The 23,207-nt window shown below is 37.2% G+C and overlaps 1 long non-coding RNA gene across 1 annotated transcript in view; it reads right to left on the reverse strand.

Moving 5' to 3' along the window:
- LOC108312888 overlaps positions 1-23,207 on the reverse strand; it is a 313,138-nt gene that overhangs the window by 239,028 nt on the left and 50,903 nt on the right. The window lies entirely within an intron of this gene.

Genomic DNA, 23,207 nt, shown 5'->3' on the forward strand with positions numbered 1-23,207 from the left:
GATTAGCCTGAAAATAGCAAATCTAGAACAAGTGGCTACCTCTATGCTCCTGCCAAAATTAGACGTAGAACTGTTAGTCTTGAGGACAAGATCACCATAAAAATTGCTGCAATAATTGTTATATACTTTATATAAATTATGCAAATTTATATGTTATATTAAGTTTGCCAAGTCATGATCAAAACATTAGTCTAAACATCTTTTGTATGTACTATATAAGGTTTTGTTTCTCAGATCTAACACTGGCTTAGAGCTGTATGGTTCAATAAAGGAGCCTCTCGCCATAGGGGGCTCTTGAATGCTTGAAATGTGACTACTGTAATTTTGATTTTATTTACTTTTAATTAATTGAGATTTAAATTTAAAAACTGATGTTGCTTTCAGTTTGGGGGAAATTTTAAGTAATTTTGAAACAACTTAGGTATGTAAATCTACTTTTTCTGCTGTAAGTTTTATAAAATCTAAATGCAGAAAAAATATTTTTGATATTAATATAAAGATGTACTATAAGGGTAAAATACACACTGGCATTTGAAGACTCAGTACAAAAGCAGAATGTAAAATACCTCATTAACAGTTTATGTTGTTTACATTCTGAAATAATTTGTTTGTATTGAGCAAAAAAAAAAATATATATATAGTATAAAAGTTAGTTTTATCTGTTTCTTTTCACCTTTTTAAATGTGACTATTTGATAATTTAAAATTTCCTGTCTGGTTTGAATTATATTTCTAATGGGCATGCTAGTTTAGACAAACTATGTTCATTAAATTGCCTTATTATACTTTGAGCTATATCATTTTCTGTAAGTTGGTTCCCAAACACCCTAAGTTAGTATTTTAACCTGAGACTTCCACTGCAAAAAATAAAACCCCTGTGTTCGTTTTTTCTTAGAGAAAATATTATAAGAAAACCTCTCTCCCTTTCTGATAGGAACATAGACCTGTTATGCAGAGCAAAACAGGAAGAAGTATTTAGGCTCCTCTCCCTTCTCTAAAATTTGCATCCAATAATGCATTCTGGACATTATTTTTGCAGCTTCCACCATCACTGAAGCTCTTTCTGTTGAAAATCTCCTTAGTGAAATAAAGAGAGCAGATGAATGAATGAAACAGTTTAGAATGTTATTTCCTTCTTCTTTTGTTAGTTGCAAAATGCACCATATGGACATATCACAATGTGCCTTGCAGAAATTTGAATCTCTAATAAAGTTTTTTTTTTAAGAATTACATAAAGTACTCATGATGAATGAACTTTGAGCATTAAGAGATGAACGAGTTTTTGAATAACAATCCTTTCAGAAGTTATATCAACTTTCTAGTAATATAAGCATCTAAGTTATGTGTAAGTGGCTGATACTTCATGTTTTTGAACAAATCTCATGCCTCTATAAAATCTTATAGTGAAGTAAAACCTACACACTTTTAGTGTTGGCATATGAACAGATTTTATAGATATACAAATTAAGATTTTAACCAACTCTTTCAGAGTTTCTTGAGTAAGGAGAGATTAAATCAACTTACTTTGGTTTTTTAAAATATTGTATCACTTTTTTAAGTAAATGCTATCATTCCTTAGGAATACTATTTAAACAATACTATTATAATCTTCTGGAAGATACTTCTTAGCCAAATATATTTTGGATTAAAGATTTTTTGGGAACCAAAGAGACAAAAATAACTGTCATGGCTCTTCAGGGACTATGACACAGTCCCAGACATAATACATACATACATACAACATTTATGTATTAGAATTGGTGGGTTTTAAGTAGACAAATAAGAATAAAAAGAAAAATAATTAAAGTGATCAACACAAGCTAAGATGGAAAAATGTAAAGAAAAATCCCAATCAATACAAATATGCTCCAAATAGGGCCAATATAATTCCTATAGTTCAGATTCAAATATGATTTTGTTGCTGTTTTGTAATACATTCAGTCAATCATCTGGAACAACCTCTTGTTGAAAATAACCAATCTTCCTAGCTACAATAAATATTCTAAAATGTTCTTAAAGGAGCAATGAGCTGGCTAGAATTTAAAAAGAAAAACTCTCAAGCAGAAAAAAAAAAATCCTAATTGAGAACAAGACCCCCAAAGAAGTAAGCAAGCAGAATACTGAAGCCACCTTTTATGCTGAGGTCATTTGACTAAGTACATTTAAGTTTCAATTCCTAGACTCATGAGATTTTAGGCATTGTAATCCCAGAGTGGTAAACATTCAGTGTAACAGACAACCAAAAAGAATACTCTGCCCCTCAACCCCAGAGGCCTTCAAGAAAATGTGCCTCTCAAAATAGAGGGGGAATAATCTTCATGGAGAATTTAGAGCCTCAACCCAAACCCTCATAAATGTCCACAGAACAAATGCACACTATCTCAGTATTTGGAAAAGCTTCAAGTTCATCATTAAAATTAGTTAATCTGGAATGGAATTGCCCCTAGTTGTCAGACAAAAGCAAATAAAAATCTCAAAAAAAACCTGCCCTTATTTCACATTAGTCATCAGCTCACAAATATTTACTAAAAACAAAAGGAAAATGGCACCAAAGTAAATGAGCCAGCAGAAAGAACATAAAATCCAAAAGGACTTCATTCAGATAAAGACATTTTCAGACACAGACCATGAAATGATCATGTTTAATATGTTTTAAATTTATTTAAGCCAGAAAAAATATATGTATGATAGAAAAATCATAAGTAAAACCAACCAAGCTGGTTATGGTGGCTCATGCCTGTAATCCCAACACTTTGGGAGGCCGAGGGGGGCAGATCATGAAGTCAGGAGTTCAAAACCAGCCTGGCCAACATAGTGAAACCTTATCTCTACTAAAAGTACAAAAAATTAGCCAGGTGTGGTGGCAGGTGCCTGTAATCCCAGCTACTTGGGAGGCTAAGGCAGAAGAATCGCTTGAACCTGGGAGGTGGAGGTTGCAGTGAGCGGAGATCGTGCCACTGCACTCCAACCTGGGAAAGAGGCAAGACTCCATCTCAAAAAAAAAAAGAAAAACACCAAATATAATTTCTAGAAACCAGATAAAATAAGTGACATTTCAAAACACAGTGGGTAGGTTTAACAGCAAATAATGACGAGATAGCTTGTAAACTCACAGATAGATATAAAGAAATTACCCAGATTAAAGGTGGCATAGAAAGAGAAAGGGGTAGAGAATAAGTAAAAAAGCTTAAGAGACATAAACATTTCAAATGGGAAAGTCCTGCATATGGCTTCTTGGAGTCCAGAGTGAGACATAGATGAGAAACATTTCAAGGAATGGTGGTTGAAAATTATCAAAAACCATGGAAACTCTCTAATTTACAGATTCAAAAAGCCCAACCAAACCACACCTAGACACATCATAGTAAGCCTGCTGAAGAACAAAGTGAGGAAATTATATTTAAGGCAGCCAGAGACTAATTGTCTTCATAGGAGCAACAGTTAAAACTAAGTGTTAGCTTTTCATCAGGAACTATGAAAGCCTAAAATTACATTGATGTATTTAATGTTGACAGAAAATTATAAAATTAAGTATCTAGCAAAAATATCTATCAACAACAGGGACAAAATAGAACCATAAAAACAAAATCCAAGATTATTTACATTCAGTCATTCTTCACTAAAAGAAATGTAGAAGGATGCATTTCAGGAAGAAGACAAGTGATCGCAGAGGGATGGCCTCATCACTAGGAAGCAGTGAAGTACACAGAAACTGATAAACACAGTCAAATAAACGTTATTTATTTGAAACTACAAAAACGATGTGTTATAGAGTAAATAAGACAATCAAAATAGACAATCACCAAGAAAAAATTAACTAAGAGAAGGATGAATACGGTTAATGTATCTAAGGTCTTTTTTGTTGTCCATGAGAGTAAAAGAGGTATTAATTAAAGTTAGACTTTGATAAGTTAAGCATGTATATTGTCATTACAAAAATAGTACCCGGAATCTCATAATACCCAAAATGTACAGATTTCAAAGATCACTCACCTTACCAAAATAACAGAAATGAAGCATAGAAACAGATAGAAGAAAAAACAGGAGAAAAATTAATCTTAGGAAATACAAAGAGGAAGAGGAACATCTAAGAGAGGCAACAAACAGTTCAAAATAAGACAGTATGGTTTAGACAGTTGCATCAGTAACTACATTAAATGTAAAAGGACTAAATGCTTCATTTACAACAAATATTTTCAAAATAGATTTTGAAAAATCAAAAGCTAAATGCTGTTTATGAAAGATATGTTGGAGACTTTCTCTTCCAGAAAGATGGAGTAGACTTACTTTTCCTTTCTTGTCCTACTAAGTGCAACTAAAAAGTTTGGGCATTAAATATAAAATGAGCATACGATGATCCCATACAGTGGAAAGAAAAGGGCAGACAAACTAGGGACCTCAAGACCCCAGGACGACACAACAGAGAGCTCCCTAGATTTTCTTTTTCCTTCGTATGTCTCAGATTTCCTGCCACGGCACTTCAACGTGCTACTCTGCAGGGGTGGTGTCAGAGAACAACAAATAGGGAATCACCCACTCTGTGGTGTCATTAGAAACCACATGGAGAGGCTGGAATTCCATCCCCAGTCTGCAGCACCAAAGTGTCCTTTCCCATCCCTGCTGGGATGGTGTACGGGAGTCTTTGAGGACAGTCAAGATTTTCACCATCGCCCATTTCCCTAGATGTAGGGAGTAATAAAAAGGCACTCCTATACCTCCCAGCCATGGAGGTACCAGTGTAGGTTACCAGGGAGCCAGATTCCTCACTATTACCCAGCAGTAACAAGGAGCATCCCTCCTTGAGTGTCAAACAAAACCAAATGGGGAACCTGAAATTCCACTCTCACTCCCCACCCTGCACTAACAAGGCTGTCTCACCCTCACCCCCACTTCCCTTGCCAGAACAGTGCCAGAAAAGACCCATTAAAGCAGAAGTTTTAAATAATACCCAGAATCTCATAATACCCAAAATGTACAGGTTTCAAAGATCACCCACCTTACCAAGAATCAGGAAGATCTTAAACTGAATGAAAGACACATCTAAAAGAAGAATGAAAAAAGTGTGAATGGTAAAAGACAAAGGAAAACATCACAAAAGATAGGAGAAAGATGCATCTAATAAAAACTAATCAAAACAAAGATGGTCTGGCTATATAAACTACAAATGCAAATAGAAAATAGATTCTAAGACACGAAGCTCTTCTTGAAATAAAAAACTTTTAGTTTTTTAAACTAAAAGTTTCAATTTATCAAGGAGACAAAATTGTAATGCACCTAACAATAACAGCCTCAAAACTTTTACAAAGAAGCATTGTCAGGACTACCAGGAGAAATAGAAAATAGAAATCTATTTGTTACTACAGCCTTGCCTACTCTAAAATCTCTGGGCAACAGATTTCATTCACTCAGAAGCCTTGTTGAATTCTGGAGAAAATCAGTTATTATGTATTAAAGAAGCTTTTTTCCAAAAGGATATATGTATATTGTCACATCAGCCTCATCTACATCTCTTCTATTCCTCTGGTGTTCTGAAGGAGTGTTTGGAGGTGTCAAATTGACTGCAGCGTTTCTCCCAGGGAGGCAGGGGTGGAAGGACTGGAAATGAGGAGTTGCAGCATGAGAAGCCAGCTGTGCCCTGTGCTCACCTGCAGCCTTCACTGCTATGGAGTGTGGGGCTTGGTGAAACTCAAAGAAAGCATTAGACATTTCCATAAATATGAATTGCATCTGTTAAGATTATGGCGTTTCCTGCAGAAAGCACAACAGTAATGATTACAGAATGCTCCCATTAGACTACCACATGAGTCAGCCACTCAAGCAAAACAAACTTTGAACACCCAAAGTTAATCTGGAGCATAATCCCTTATTACTGGTTCTTGGCTTTATGCTTTTCTAGAGTTGCCTAGACTCTCCTGTGAGTACTAATAAAAGTGTCCCCTGGGGAATCATAATTTCTTCCCCTGAAAGAAGTTAAAATGACTGTGTTAGAGAAATGAAAGCAAGACTCTTCTTACCACCAGTCATGAAGGACAGGAGCAACCCAAGGAAGGGTCTTCCTTTGTCTGTTCTGCACTAGTCTTAGGGGCAAAAGCTGAACAAAACAGCCTTTTGCCTACCCAGCATTAGGAACACAGACAATATCTCTAAGCAGGACATCACAAAATTCCACAGATTTTTCCCTATGCTCCCACTGGCCTTGTGATGTAAATTTCAGAGGACAATGTGAGCAGGTAGAATTGCACATTGCAGCTCTCAACCCTGACGCTAAGAGGGAGCACCCAAGAACAGGCAGTGTGTCGGGGCCCTGACACTCAAGTTCAAGACCTTCAGAGCTAAATTCCTCTCTCAGGGGCAGTCTTCCATGCTCTAACTTTCTCTTATCATCAGGACTGCAAATCATAAAGGAAATTTAGGAAATACCAGATCATAAGTGAAGAATAGAGGGAAACTTCCCTTGCCATCATTATTCCAATGGCAGGCAAAGTTAAAACCAAGCCTGATAGACATGTTGTTTCTTCTCAGTATCACTGCCAGGAAACCACAGGAGAAACAGCTGTATTGTTAGCCGATTTTAAGTCTTAAAGAATCCATCATGTGGAAGGTACATAGTCTTCCTTCTTGGAAGACCTTTTATCCCAGGCTATAATCTGAAACACCTAAAACTTCACTGCCTGCACTGCTAGAAGCTTTTCCATTGAATAACAGTCTTTAAAAAAAAAAACTCTACATTTTGGTTTTCATCTTCTTAGCAGAGCAAATTATCTCATCAGCCTGTGGAGAAGTGGGAGGTTATTGTTCACGAAACTATGAAAGAACATAGCACAACAATGCAAATGAGAAGCTTGAAGTCTGTTTCACCATTAAAGCATATTCCAGAAAATATTAATTCTCAGAGAAAAGAGGGGAGAAAAATATACTGTAGTCTTTATATAGAAAGTTTTGAGAAGAATATTAGCAATGTATTTAAGGGAAGCAAGAAATAGCTATTCAACTCAACACCTCCCTCCATCATTCCAAGGCCACCTTTTAAGGATGTTTTGTTATTATGAGACAGAATAAACATTTTCTGCCTGTCTGACCTAGAGAGGAATGTTTGTCCACAGTTCTACAGCCTCTGCCTAGAACGTACTGATTGAAGGCTATAAAAATCATTGAAGAACGTCAGCTATCCAGCATTTGTGGAAAATCACATTTCCCGCTTCAGCTTACTCTCAAATAGCCATCACATAGCATTTATTTTAGGCAGCAGAGGCCTCCTGTTAAGGAACAAATACCTGGAGGACAGTGGAGAAAAGTGTGTTCCAGTTTCCTGGGTTACCCTTGGGTATTCAGGGAACTCTCCCTCTTTCCCAATCACAGTGAGTGCTTTACTTAATTTCAGCCCTCCACATCCTAAGTTAGGTCTTACCTGGTCTATTTCACACTTTCTGGTGAACTCTAAATGCTGGTCTCTAAGATAGGGGTACCTGCAGGGAGAGTCTTCACCTTTTTAAGGCCAAGTGTACTTAAGAAGAGCTTTGCATGTTTGGGCTGATTAAGGGAAGGCCAGAAATCAACAGCTCACTTGGAACTCCTTGACTGCTGCAGGACAAAGGAGAAAGTTATCCAAGATAACACTAGAGTCAAGTAGGCCTAGAAATAAGAGATTCTTAGAATACTTTCAAGGCCCACCTTAAATAATTGCCTCTCTGAACCCTTTCCCTACTTCCCAGACAGCTTCCTCCACTGCAATGCTGTTGAACGCAGTCCTTAAAGACCAATATTATAACTCTAAAGTCAACTTCCCTTCATACGCAGTGTTCTAACAAAAGACAGACCCTTGACTCACTTGTACATATGTCCCTAGCATTTAGCACAGGTTCTAATACTCAACAGGTGTCTGATGAATGAATTCGGAGTATTGCCTTATGGATCCCCAGTCTAAAGGAACTAAAACATCTACTCTTGTTTGCAGGTCACCTGACAGAGCTGATGACTAATCACATGCACATGATAATTAGACCCATTCTAAACATGTTTCAACTTCAGGGCCTTTGGTGATAGCCTGAAGTTCTATCACTTTTCCCACTCTGTGGTCTAGCCTCATGCCCCATGCCCTGTTTCAAACTTTTAATCTTCTCCCAAATCCCCTGAAATCACTTCCAAAATCTATCAACAGGGGTCATAATAGCCTACTAAAAAATAGAGGACATCAGATTACAAATTTCTTCCATTTCTTTCTTCTAAACTTCCTTTTTTCTTCATTTAACTCTATTTTTTTCTCTCCTGTTCTTTTCTCACAAGATGTCATATTCCTTTCCAATGGGAACTACCAGTATGTGGATTCCCTCCCTTTCAACATCTTCCAGGATTTCTCTCCATCAATTAGCCACCTTATTCTTAGACTTTCATTTTCTCTGTATCTACTGAGAGGGGTATGAAGCTAACAGATCTTTCTAGCTATGATATTAATTTCTAGATATGTGACCACGGACAAGCTCTCTAACCTCAGTTTTCTCATCTACAAAATTGGAGTAATAATCCATGACACACAAGATTTTAGGTGATAATTAAATGAGATACTGTACATAAAACATTCAGCCCAATGCCGGGTACATATGCTCACTCCAAGAAATATACATCCTTCTCCTTTCCTTCTTCCCATCCAAAATCAAACCACTTCTAAGGTTCTGCTTCCCATTTCCGACTACAACATTCTCTCTTTCCTTCCTTTCCTTCCAAGCCCTAAACTCTGTGCCCACAGTTCCTCTGTTCTCATTTGCCTCTCAGCCCACTACAATCTGGCTTCTCCCTGCTTACTCCACTGAAACATCTCTTACAAATGAAACTAAATGCTCTGTGTTTCACAGATTTAGTTATTTGTTTCTGAAAAAGACAAAGAATGAATCATGGAATAAAAGACAAGATGAATAGATGCTATTCTCCATCGTTGATCCCATTTATTTTCATGGTTTTAACTTTTAGCCATGTTCCATGACTTCCGAAAGTATTTCTGGTACTATATTTCTCCTAACTCAACTTGCTGTGTTCCAAGGTCCTTCTCATACCCTCCACCTGGACATATCATGGAATCATGGGAAAGATTTAGGCAAGAATGTACCCAGTTGATCAAACTAGAAACTCCAGCATGGCCAGTCCTGCGAAGATGCCTTTTCTTACCTCTCAGGGCCAATCAACCACTAAATCTCATCAAACCACATTTAAAATATCTCTCAATATTAACTGGATCTGGATTGTGGAAGGTCTTCTAAATGTTAATGATGTTCTGGAATTCACCCACCTGTAGGTATGATCACCCAAGTTTCTTTTTTCTTTACAACCTCTGAACATAGATCTACCAGTATTCACAAGTTTTTAAGGAAAAGCCTCGCATGTGCTCACAAACCAACTTCAAGGTTTGCTCTTCCCTGCGTTAGCTTCTCCTTATGGATGTGAGGCCTGCCCATGGTGCCACCTGTAAGTGGGTCATGATTGGCACTGCTGCCTAGAACCCTCTCCCACAGATTTCCTAAAGCCATACACTTTGAGAGAGCAGAGAGTGTCAGATTTCATGCTCATGTCAAGACAGGGCTCTCCACCCCACTCAGGCTGCATGCTGTTTCCTGGCCTAGAAGCAGCATTCCAGGCACCCCATTCTCACAGTGTTTCTCAGAAATCTACCCCATCCTTTTTCTCACCCTTCACTCCCTAGAACTACCACTTGGTCTCAGGATCAGGGAGGAAACCAGTGGTGTTCCATTCCCTCTACTAGACTAGTCAATGAGCTTGCAGCTCTGACAAAAACAACCTTCTCAGTCTTTGTCTAGACAATTCCGCAAACTAAAACAAATATCAGTTTTAATAAATACATGCTCCATAAATGAGATGGCTCCATTCACAAGCTCCACAGTCAAACACAGAATCTCAGTTTAGGTTACCTAGGAGACCCTACTACATTTCTTTGAGACATGAATATATGGGAAAAAATAGGAAATAATTTTTTTCTAAAATTAACTCCTTTGTGTTAAGAAAAAAAAAAAAGAAAGAAAGAATTAAAGGGAAATCGTGTGTGTAAGTGCAACAATATTACAAAGGGCTGATATTGTAAATGTATAATAAAGTCAAACAAACTGAAAAGAAAAAGACTAAACGCAGTTAAAAGAATGTGAACAAATTAAAAAGAGAAAATGAAAGTACCCAAATAGGATATAGGAAAATATTCAGACTCACCATTAATGAAAGAATTGTAACTTTAAAAAAGCAATAATATAAAGTGGGATTTTTTTCTATCAAATTAGCCAAGTTTTTTTTTAAATGAAAGCATCTAATAATATTGGATGGGACAGATTCCCTCATATACTGCTTGTGAGAGAACAAGTTGGTACAACCATCCCAGAAAGCAGTAAGTGGCAATATGTATCAAGAGTCTTATCATTGTTCATTTTTTTTCACCAAGTAATCGCTGTTCTGTGAAATGTTCCAAGGAGATAATAAGAAATGTAGACCATTTCTGTAAAGCAAAAATGTATTTATTATAGAAACAACATGAATTTTCCCCTTTAAGTAATTGATTAATAGGTCATGGTATGTCTATTAATAGAATATTATAATAGATGATGGAATAGCAAGTTTCTGAAGTCTTCATGACATGGGAAAGTAAATATAATTTAATATTTCCTTTTAAAAGTAAAATTCAATTTAAATATAACATAAAGTCAATTGTGAAAATATTTACATAAAACTGAAAGAAAATGTTAAAATACTGAGATTAACTGACATAAAAGTATGGAATTATGAGTGACTGGTATGAGAAGTGGGATATTCATCCTCCGTAATACTTTGACATTTTTTTATAGCAAGGGTCCCATTGGGAAAGGGCATAAATTATTTTAACCTATAAAATCAGCAAAATAAACAAAGTATGATGAGCAATTCTAGATGGAATATGGCAAATCCATCATTTTCATCTACTCCAGGTAGAGGCTTGACAAATAGTTGAAGGAAATTAGCAAAATGTCAATAGCAATTATTTCAGTGAGTTAGTATTAAGGTTTTTCCCCTAATTTCTCATACTATTATATATGTATTCATTTCCTAGGCATTCTATAACAAACTACCAAAAATTGAGTGGCTTAAAACAACAAAAACGTAATGTCTCACAGTCTGGAGGCTAGAAGTCCAAGAGCAAGGTGTCAGCAGGGCCGTGTTCCCTCTGTTGGCTCTAGGGGAGAATCCTTCCTTGCCTATTCTAGCTTCTGGTGTTTGTGGCAATCCTTGACATCGGGTTGACATCACTTGACATCCTTGACAATCCTTGACATCCTTGACATCACTTCAGTCCAATAGCCATCTTCTCCCTATGTGCCTTCACATCATCTTCCCTTGGGCATATCTTTCTCTGTGTTCACATTTTCCTTTTTTATAGACACCAGTCATACTATATTAGGACCCATTTTAGTACACCATTTTAACTTGATTACCTCTTAAAGACCCTGTTTCCACATAAGGTCACATTGGGAGGTACTGGGAATTAAGACTTAAATATATCTTTGGGAGAAGGGGTGAGGGAAGGGACACAACTCAATCCATAACACAATTGTGTTTCAAATTTGTTTCAATAGGCATGTACTATGATGATCAATAGGCATGTACTATGAAGCAGAAATTAACCAGCTTCATCCTGAAATGGTTATCAAATCTATGCCTTCTTCTCCCTTTCTGTTACTTTCTTCAGAGCTGCCACTGCTGTATTCAAACACCCATCATCCCTTCATCTTTCCAGGGCTACTGCAATAGTATCCTAAATGGTTTCTTCACCTCTTATCTTTCTCCCTTTCATCCATCTTCTTCATTGTCAGATTTATCTGATCTTGTTTCTCTTCTACTTAATAACTCTTATAGATTCTAAGGTTCACAAAACTAAACCCCAACTCCTTAAACATAAATTGATAATCTGATCCATTCTCCCTTTTTTACCTGATTACCTATGAGTTCCTATCCATAACTCTGTTTTCCCCACCCTAAGCGGCCTGCATATGAGACTTGCTGCACTACAGTTTCATGAATGTGCTAGTCTCACATCTTGTGTTTTAGGCTCCCATGCCTTTGATCTCATTTATGAATTTATTCAAGAAACAGATATTGGACACTCACCACATGCCAGGCATTGTACTACAAATGGGCCACTTAAAAATAAATCACACTCTCCAATTTTCAGGAGCTCAATTGAGTATAGCACCTCTGATGTGTAAATAATATGTTTTACAATATAGTAAAAATTCTGTTATAAAATCTTTCACATGAAGAAGAAGTAGGAGAAGTAGGAGACAGAGAAGTAGGAGAGGTCAGTATTACTAAAGGTTTGGGAAATTGTTCATAGCAGAAGCACCTCAAGTTTTTAGAAATATGAACAGGTGTTCCAGTGCCCTGTCCTTCTCACATCCTCTAGGTATCTGATAAAATTATTCTTCAATGATCAATCCCTCCAGACTTCAGGAAACCATTCACCTGTTGATTAGTGAATGGCTCAAGCATGTTGTTATTCATGACTCATTGTCTTTGCTATGGGCTGAGAATGGAAACAGACATCCATCATCCATTCTCATATGGCCTCACCCCATTTCAGATGGTCACATTCAAGGTAATGTACATATTACAGATCTACAGACAAAGGTCCCTGCTGTGGTCTGAATATTTGTGTCTCCCCAAAATTCATATATTGAAACCTAATCATCAAAGTGATGGTACCAGGAAGGTAGGGACTTTGGGAGACAATTAAGTCAAGAGGACTCTCTCTCATGAATGGGATTACTGCCTTTATAAGAAAGGTCCCACAAAGTTCCTTGCCCTTAGCCTTGTGAGGACACAGAAAAGCTGCCATTTATGGGGAACAGGCCCTCACCAGACACTGAGTATTCTGGGGCCTTGATCTTGGACTTTCCGGCCTCCACAACTGAGAGCAATAAATTCCCATTGCTTATAAATTACCTAGTCTAAGATATTTTTATCGTAGCAGCCAAATGGACTTAGGCAGTCCCTCTTTTCTTTATAAGTGGCTTTATAACTTTTCAAAGGCATTTTCTCCCATTACCTCACCTGAACTGCAAAATGAGCCTAAGAATTAGGCATATGTGGTTATTTCCATTCTACAGATGAGGAAATCAACACAAACTGTGAGATTAGCTGCCTCATGTTCTACCATGAGAGAGTGAACTACAGCACAGGAGCAAGAAAGAATAGAGGCCTATTCATGGAGACAAATTCTCCTGAGGCATAGCTCTTCCTAGTAGCACATGTATTATATCATTATTTTGCCATCTTCCTTCAAAGTATTCTTCAGCCACTAGATTCTCTTTTATTCACTGTACCACAGAGCAAACATCTGTGGATCATATAAATGTCTTCATACTGCTGTGTCAAAACACCAAATTTCCATAACAAAAGCCACATAGTAAAGAAGGGTCACCAAGAAAGATTAAGATGATTCCAAACTTGCCTGTACCCCATTTGGGGTCACTAATAGTTGTAATCCACTGGCCATTGCTCTTTGCCTGCCCACCTTCTATCAGCTGCTGTTGATATCTTAGGTTAATCATTAATTTATTATCATAGCACCCTCTAGCTATAACGACCTTTCTCCACCAATGTTTATTGCATTTCACTGCAGCTATTTTCCATTAGGAAACACAAACAGAAATCAATATTGAGATCACTCACTAGTAGGACTGTGTCCTCCCCATGGCCACTGTTTAATAAGTAATTTTTAGTAAATCCAACATAATTTGCTGTTTCATAAGAACTCAGTCATAAACTCAGTCTTGGAGAAGGCTTAAAATTTAAAAGTAAGTAAATGTACTTCTCAGGGCTGTGTTTACAGTGTGAAGCGTTACTTTGTGTGTCCCAACTGTGCCTATTGGACTTGCTAAAAGAAGATATTCTCACCTCTCCCTTTCTGAACCAGGCAAACCCATTTAATTGTTTTCCCATGAGTTCTTTCCTTCGTGAGAATGTAGCAAAAGCCACCTGGGACTAAAATAAAGCACATCTTTTCCCCAGCACCTGTGTTTCAGGACATTTTACACCTTGAAATCTACCAAATTGTGTCAAAGCTGAACGTATCACCAGGATCCCAATTTGGAAGTGACATGAGGGCACCTGTGCTGAAAGCTTTGCCCTGGACACCTGCAAAAGGTGCGGGATGACTCCTGCTATTCAGGCTTGTGTGCGGAATAGGAAGCAACTCAAGGGCATGGCGCATGGCAGGGCTGAGCACACAGTGTTTGATAACACACCAGGTGAGCCAGTGCAGCTGTTACAACATTAATATCAATAAGCTGGGGTCTGAAGAGTATTTCATAAAGCCATGAAAAAAAATGAGTTGGAGCCACCAGTTGTCAAAGCTTATTAACCTGGCAGGATCTTTCAGATGGGTGGCTAAATAGACATCAGTAGGGCTGTACATTCCTCAAAGAGTTGCTGCTTTCAGGAATTTCTCCTGATTTCATGTGGCTTCTCTCTTTTTTAATCTGTCTTTCCACCCTCTTCCCTACCTCCTCACCACCACCATTTTATTTTTTTTTTTAGAGTCAAATTAGTACTGAAATCACTACATCGTGGAAAGTTTCTCCATGAACAAATAAGGAAAATGTTCTGCTCTGGGTCTTAGCTTTCATGAGAGAGGTACCAGCAACTAGGAAGAAGAAGAAAGGGGAAAAAGAGAAATGCCGTGGCTGGGTATATGAGCGAGAGAGCAGCACCCGGCGGGCACAAATTTCTAGATAAGGTTATCCTCTTCACAAATTCAGTGTCCTCACTGCGGCTCCAGTTACCAATGAGGCAGAAGGGAGCCGCCACTCTGATCTGCATACCCACTCCTCTTCCTCCTGGGGCTGACATCCATCTTAACCCAAGGCACACAGCCTCAGGCTGTTAGAGTTGGGCTTCCAGAATGACGGAAAGCTTCCAGCTGACTTATACTCTGTTCGCCAGTAAAACCTAGTGGGACACACTACAAAAGTTGTGCCCATGAACTCCCCAAACCGAGGCTGAACACTGGGCGCTATTAGATGCTCCCTGACTCCTTTGCAGGGCACCTAAACAGACCCTTCCTGCAGCAATCACATAAATTGCATTGAATTCCCAGCCACTGCCCTCCATCAGCCTATTACAGGATCAATATCTAGTCATACTGCATGAAACCATCCTATTCCTCTCACAGGAAATTAGTACCTTTTGATTTTTTCTTTCTGTTTTTAAATCTGTGAAATAGTGTCAGAATAAGGCTTAGGAATAATGATTCATTACCTCCCTAAGTGCATGTCCAGGATGCAAAGCCTCTCCTAAAACCCCTAAAAAGCAATTTGGAATAGGGAAAAGAGAAAGACGATCTAGAGAAATGACTACGTTGTTATGCTGCTTGACTTCCTGACAAAAATAGAAGTTTTGCCTGATGCAGTGCTGGCAGGTGAGGTCGAAGCTTCATGTCCTTTACATTTGGGAACCTGGATTTAAGCAGACTTCAGATTCATAAGCAAAAGCTATTTCCCAAACACAATTGATGCACATCACAAGCTCCTTGTCCTCCTGAGGTCATTGTGGCTCCATGTTTATTGATGAGTGTGCTTCATCCTAATCAGTATTCAAATCAGAGTATTTGACTTATTTTAAACCCAATTTTACCTATACTGTGGTTTTAGAAGTTGTTTAAAAATGAAACCTTTACTAACAGCACAAAAAAATAACAAGCATGAAGTAACAGAAGGCTTTGAAAAGACTATAGAAAAAAGGGGGAAAATGCCAGTGATTACTCAGGAAAAAATCTTTGGAAAACATTCTGTACAGAAACAATTTCTGCTGATGTGTCATGTCTTGCAAGTTTTCTATGAGGCATCAGTGTCTCTTTAAAGAAATACTTGTCAGGAAGGGTGAGTTTGAAATGTGTCATCTTAATTATTACATGAGTGACCTTCAGATTCAAAATGATTTTTTGATTCACATACTGAGTGAAATACTTGAAAGCAAACCGAACTTTTTTTCAACATTACCAACATTTTCTGCTCCTATGACTTCCAATCCAAATAGCCTAGCAACACTAGGACAGAGATAAGTCTAACAGTTAAACTCTCTACTTTCTGAACCATGAAAAAAATCAATAAAAAATTGTTGCTGGTGTGATAAGAGTGAGGATATAGCGTCATATGACTGTCACCTGTGCTGGTGTCACAGATGGGCAGGTTAAGTCTCTTGCAGGTATCTGTAATCATGGAAGAACTTTAATGCCCTTCAACTCCTCTCTAAACTTAGCAATTTCCAGAGAAGGAATAAATGAAGAAATGCTGCCAGCTTCCTCTACTGGTTTGTCCAACTGCTAAAGAATCATGGATTATTTAGCATCCATGATTGGACGCCTACGTCCACATGAGTGAACATCCATGATTGGATGCCATAGTTGGATGCCTATGTTCACATTAGTTCACCCTAATTCTATGAATTACTTTGATCAAAGCTGGAGGACACCAGCCATGCAGACAATGTCTGCCTTGAAAACTCAGTAAGGTCCCTAAGCAAACATGAAAACATACTTCGCATTGGGAGATCAGCACTACCTTGAACAGATCTGACAGGTGAATTTTAAGGAAGCTCTGTGGCTATGGGAAGGCATCAAGGAGTAAGTCCATATGTGCCTCTACATCAACATAGGAGGGCTGGCCAAGTATAAAGGAAAGGAATCCAACAGCAAGCTGGATTGTATTATAACTCTCTAGAAAGCAAAAATCAGGCCTCCAACCCAATGTGTTTCTAAAGCTTCCATGAACTCCCTAATGGCACAGAAGAGTGAAAACATGAATTTATGATAGTCTCGGTTGGGATATGTTGACTGGGAATTGTGAAAGATCCCTAAGTTCTATTAGTAACAATTTCAAAATATCTTTGAATTCTCCTGGTTTAGCACAGAATCAAAAGAAATATGTAATACACTCTGCAATGAATGTTTATTAGTAGTAATACAAACCAATTCGACTATCATTTTTCATAGAATAAAGCTTTGCATGTTTATCCCATGTCCACTGAGGGCACCCAACTACCAATCTGAGAAGAAGGGCTCTAAGCTACTTAGACTCAGTCTTTAAAGACAAAATGTGTGGTAGGTAATACATGAGTGGTCTAATCTTCTCCTTAATAAGATGACTTGGAGGGGAAAATGAGCCCACTGTAAGTATAGAAAAAGTCTGCTCAAGCTACTTAGAGATCACTGTCTTAAGTGTGAGGCCAGGAAAAAGGGGGCTAAAAAAGGTATGCTGAATCTTGGGAGAACACACAGTACATGTTCTGTTTAGAATTTAACATTTATAAGGATAAAAACTCTAGCCTAAAAGAAGCCGATGTGGTATGATTAACTAATTTTGGGGGCTTTTGAAGGGCCTAGGCCTGTAAATAAGGCAAAATATGGTAAACTTTACATTAGCAAAACTGGATCTAGAAACTGTTGGGTTTGGAATTGATCAGTAACACCAATGATCTCTGTAAGCATTTCTTTCCTAAAATAATCCTAAATAAGCAAACAATCTAGGTAAAACCATGTTCTTTGAAGCCCTTACCATTCACTTTCAATTAGTTTGCTATTTTAAACTTCCCAGTATAAAAGTTTGGCAACTAGCCCTAGATTTTACATGGTGCTGTTAATAACCACAGGCAAACTTTATTTCGTTATAATGAAGGTGTATGTTATAGTGTAAGTTACCTGTCGGAATGGCTCTTTTGTATACATGTGCCTTATGAGTTGGCATTTCAGTTTGTTCTGATTTTTTTCCATTAAAACATCACTTCAGCCGGGCGCAGTGGCTCACGCCTGTAATCTCAGCACTTTGGGAGGCCAAGGTGGTTGGATCACAAGGTCAAGAGATCAAGATCATCCTAGCCAACATGGTAAAACCCCATCTCTACTAAAAATACAAAAAATTAGCTGGACATGGTGGCACGTGCCTATAGTAAGCTACTCAGGAGGCTCAGGCAGGAGGATCACTTGAACCCAGGACGGGGAGCTTGCAGTGAGCCGAGATTGCACCACGGCACTCCGGCCTGGCAACAGAGCAAGACTCCATTAAAAAAAAAAAAAAAAAAAAAAAAAAAAAAAAAAAAACTTCATTGGGTTCATATTTGTATAACTATCTCTTGAAAGTAAAAAAAAAAAAATGAGATAAAATTGTAGAATCAAATCCATGAATATTTCACATTTGAAGCTCTCCATAAGAGTTCTTCCAATTTACCACCACCAATCCATATTCCCAAAGTTTTTCCCATACTCTTATTGATTTAAAGTTTTGACATTATTTTTATCTTTGGTAATCTAGTGAGAGAAATATTTTTTTCCTGTATCCCTTCTTTTCCACAGGCAGGCATCTATGTCTTTTTAACAAGCACTCCAAGTGATACTTATCATCAGGAGAGTTTGGAAAACAATTAAAAGAAAAATATGAAACTAACTTGCACCTTAAATAAACACTCAAATGAAAGTTAGTTTCTAAATTATTATTTTTTCTTCTCTTTTAGAAAATTCATGTTATGAACTATGCTAAACATAAAGAGTGAAGGCTGCTGCCATGTAGCTCTAAAAGAAAATTTAAATAGTGCCTGGAATTTAAAGAGAGCTGTAATGAGCTGAAACTGGCTCACATTGGCTCATGAGAGTCAATTGTTAGTTATTTAGGAATTTTGCAGCCTACTTGTTAAACACAGCCATGATTAAAAATTATATAAACTTGCAAGTTAATAATGTTAAAAACAAAGATAAATACTCAAAGTTATCAATTTCCAATTACTTTAGAACACATTAGTATTATGTGCTTTTGAAGTTATTTATATCCATTGTAACCATGGTTGAAAACTACCACTGCACATCTCATCCCAACCCTGTTCAGTGATATTACATGGACAGCTTGAAATCTGCCATGGTGTGAATATTTATACCAAGGAAATTAGCAAATGCTACTTACAAGCCTTGACTGCTTGTTTGTTGATTGTCTACACCAGGGTTGGCAAACGTTTTCTATAGAAGGCCACATAGCAAATACTTTAGGTGTCTAAGGCCATGTAATATCTGTCACAGCTCATCAATTCTGCCATTGTTTCATTAAAGTTATCAAATATATATGTAAATATCATACATATGTAATATATATCACATATATCCTATATATCAAATATCATATATCGAATATCATATATGTGTTCAGATCATATACATGTAAATAAATTAGCACAGCAGGATTTCACCTGTGGTGAGTCAGGTTTGTCCTGAGGATCATAATTTGCCAAAACCTGAACTAGGCTTAAGAAAGTATATTAATTAATCTACTTACATAAAGTAATGATAAAGAAAGAACCAGGGAGTGGGCGACTTATACAACAGAAATTTATCTTCTCACAGTTCCAGGGGCTAGAAAGTCCAAGATCAAGCTGCAGGAGGGTCTGATTTCTGGTAAGGGCTCTTGTCCTGGCTTGCAGACGGCCACCTTCTCACTGTAATCTTGTATGATAGAGAGACACAGAGAGGGAGAGAGAGCAAGCTCTCGTGTGTCTTTACATCCCCACTTATAACTTAATCTCAGTTACCTCTGTATAGCCCCTATCTCTAAATGCATTTACATCACGGGTTAGGGCTTCAACATATAAATATTGAGGGGGGGACACTATTCAGTCTATAGCACAAAGTGATACATAAAATGTTACTAAAGCAGACTAAACTTTAAAGTATGTTATATCTGTGGCCATCACATTACAAGAGTATATTTTTCCAGTATAAGTATGCTTAATTTTATTGCACTACACTTCATTGTGCTTTATAGATATTGGATTTTTTTAAAAAATTAAAAGTTTGTAGCAATCCCACATCAAGCATCTATCAGCACCGTTTTTCCAAAATGTACACACTTTGTGTCTCTGTGTCACATTTGGGTAATTCTTGCAATCTTTCAAACTTTAAATTGTTATTAAACAATAACAATAGTGATCTATAATCAGTGATCTTTGTTATAATAATCTGTGATCAGTGATCTTTGATGTCACTATTGTAATTGTTTGAGGGCACCATGAACTACACCCATATAAGATGGTGTATTTAATTGATAAATATTGTGTGTGTTCAGACTGGCTTCACCAACAGGCCATTTCCCCTTCTCCTTCTCCTTGTGCCTCCTTACTCCCTGAGACATAAAAACACTGAAATTTTGCCAATTGATAACCCTATAGTGGCCTCTAAGTGTTTGAATGAAAGGAAGAGTTGTGCATCTCTCAATTTAAATTAAAAGCTGGAAATAATTGAGCTCAGCGAGAAATGCATATCAAAAACCGAGACAGACTGAAAGCTAGACTTTTTGTGACAAACTGTTAGTCAAATTGTGAATGCAAACACAAATTTCTTGAAGGATATTGACAGTGAGAATGTATAAGGGATTTAATCACACACACAAAAAATAATCTAATTAAAAATGGGCAAAAGACCTGATTAGAATTTCTCAAAAGAAGACATACAAATGGACAACAGGTATATTTTTAAAATGCTCAACATCACTAATCGTCAGGGAAATGTGAGTTAATATCACAATGAGCTATCATCTCACCCCAGTTAAAATAGCTATTATCAAAAAGACAGAAAAATGACAAATGTTGGTAAGGACGTAGAGAAAGGGGAACGCAAATATGCTGTTGGTAAAAAAGTAAATTAGCACCACTGCTATGGAGAACGGTATGGAGGTTCCTCAAAAAAAGACTAAAAATAGAGCTATCATATGATCCAGCAATCCCCCTACTGAGTATATACCCAAAAGAAAAGAAATCATTATATCAAAGAAATATCTGCACTCCCATGTTTATTGCAGTACTAGTCATAATAGTCAAGAAATGGAATCAACCTAAGTACCCATTAATGAATAAATGAATTTTTTAAGTGTGATAAATACACAAAATGGAATCTTACTCTGCCATTGAAAGAATGAAATCTTGTCATTTGCAACAGCATGGATGGAAATGAAAAATGAGAACATTATGTTAAATGAAATAAGCCAGGCACAGAAAGCCAAATGTCACATGTTCTCACTCATGTGGGAACGAAAAAAATTGATCTCATGGAGGTAGTGAATAGAATGGTGATTATGAGACATTGGGAAGGGTAGTAAGGAGAGGGGATTAAAGAGGGGCTGGTTAATGGGTTAAAAAAATACAGTTAGAAAAAATTGATCTAGTGCTCCAATCCACGATAGGGTGACTATAATTAGCAATAAGTGTATTGTATATTTTAGAATAACTAGAAAAGTAGATTTGGAGTGTTCTCAACACAAATGTTTAAGGTAATGGATATCCCAATTACCCAGATTTGATTACTACACAATGTATGCTTGTATCAAAATATCACATGTATCCCATAAGTACAACTATTATGTATTTATAACATTTTAATGAAAAAAAAAACTGCTACTCTAGTGAACGTGTGAATGATAAGAAAACAAAATAGCCTTATTGATGATATGGAGAAAGTTTTAATGGTCTAGAAAGAAGATTAAACCAGCTACAACAGTCTTTTATGCCAAAGTCTAATTCAGAGCAAAGTCCTAGCTCTCTTTAATTTTATGAAGAATGAGAGAAGTGACAAAGTGGCAGAACAAAGTATGAAGCAAGCAGAGTTTGGTTCATAAAGTTGAAGGAAAGAAGCTGTCTCCTTAACATAAAAATATTCTGTAAAAAGAAAAGGTGAAGCAGCAAGTAATAGTGTAGAAGTTGCAGCAAATTATCAAGAAGATCTAGGAAAGATAATTGATGAAGGCAGCTACACTCAACAACAGGTTTTCAATGTAGACAAATCCTTCTATTGGAAGAAGAAGCTATCTAGGACTTACATACCTAGAGAGAAGTCAATGCCTGGCTACAAAGCTTCAAAGAAAAGGCTGACTTTCTTGTTAGGGGATAATGCAACTTGTCACTTTAAGTTAAAGCTAATGCTCTTTTACCATTCTGAAAATCATAGATCCTTAAGAATTAAGCTAAATCTATTACATTCTGCTTGTGTTCTGTAAATGGAACAATGAAGCCTGGATGACAATCTGTCTGTTGACAGCATAACTTTGAACTGCTGCTCATAAAAAAAAAATTACTGCTGATTGACAATATACCTAGTCACCCAAGAGCTCTGATGTAGATGTACAAGACAATTAATGTTTTCACACCTGTGAAAAACAACATCCATTCTGCACCCCATAGATCAAGGAGTCATTTTAACTTATAAATTTTATTATTTAAAAATACATGTCATTAGACTGTAGCTGTCATATATAGTGATTCCTCTGATGGATCTGGGCAAAGTAAGTTGAAAATCTTCTAGAAAGGATTAATCATTCTATTTGCCATTAAGAACATTCATGATTCATGGAAGGTAGTTAAAATATCAACATTAATAGGACTTAGAAAGGAGCTGATTTTAATCCTCCTGCATGACTTTGAAAACTTCAAGTCTTCAGTGGAGGAAGTAATTGTCGATGTGGTGAAATAACAAGAGAACTAGAGTTAGGAGTGAAGCCTGAATATGTAACTGAATTGCTACAATCTCATAATTAAACTTGAACAGGTAAGTTTCTTCTTGTTGATAAGCAAAGAAAGTGGTTTTTTGAGATGGAATATACTCCTGGTGTAGATGTTATAAATATCATTGAAATGACAACAAAGGATTTAGAATATTATATAAATTTAGTTGATGGAGAGCAGCAGCAGGGTTTGAGAGGATAGACTCCAATTTTGAAAGAAGTTCTACTGTGGGTGAAATGCTATCAAACAACATTGCATACTACAGAGAAATATTCTGTAAAAGGAAAAGTCAGTCAATGTGGCAAATTTCGTTGTTATTGCCACATTGACTGACTCAATCACAATGACCTCAACCTTTAGCAAGTATCACCATGATCAATCAGCAGCCATGAGCATCAAGGCAAGACCCTCCTCCAGCAAAAAAAATTATGACTAGGCCTAGTGTGGAGGCTCACACCTGTAATTCCAGCACTTTGGGAGGCTAAGGTGGGCAGATCACTTGAGGTCAGAAGTTCAAGACCAGCCTGGCCAACATGGTGAAACCCTGTTTCTACTAAAAATATTAAAGTTAGACAGGTGTGAGGGTATATGCCTATAATCCCAGCTACTCAGGAGGCTGAGGCAGGAGAATCACTTGGACCCAGGAGGCAGAGGTTG

Source organism: Cebus imitator, unplaced genomic scaffold, assembly GCF_001604975.1.
Source record: "Cebus imitator isolate Cc_AM_T3 unplaced genomic scaffold, Cebus_imitator-1.0 Scaffold130, whole genome shotgun sequence".
Taxonomy (NCBI): Eukaryota; Metazoa; Chordata; class Mammalia; order Primates; family Cebidae; genus Cebus; species Cebus imitator.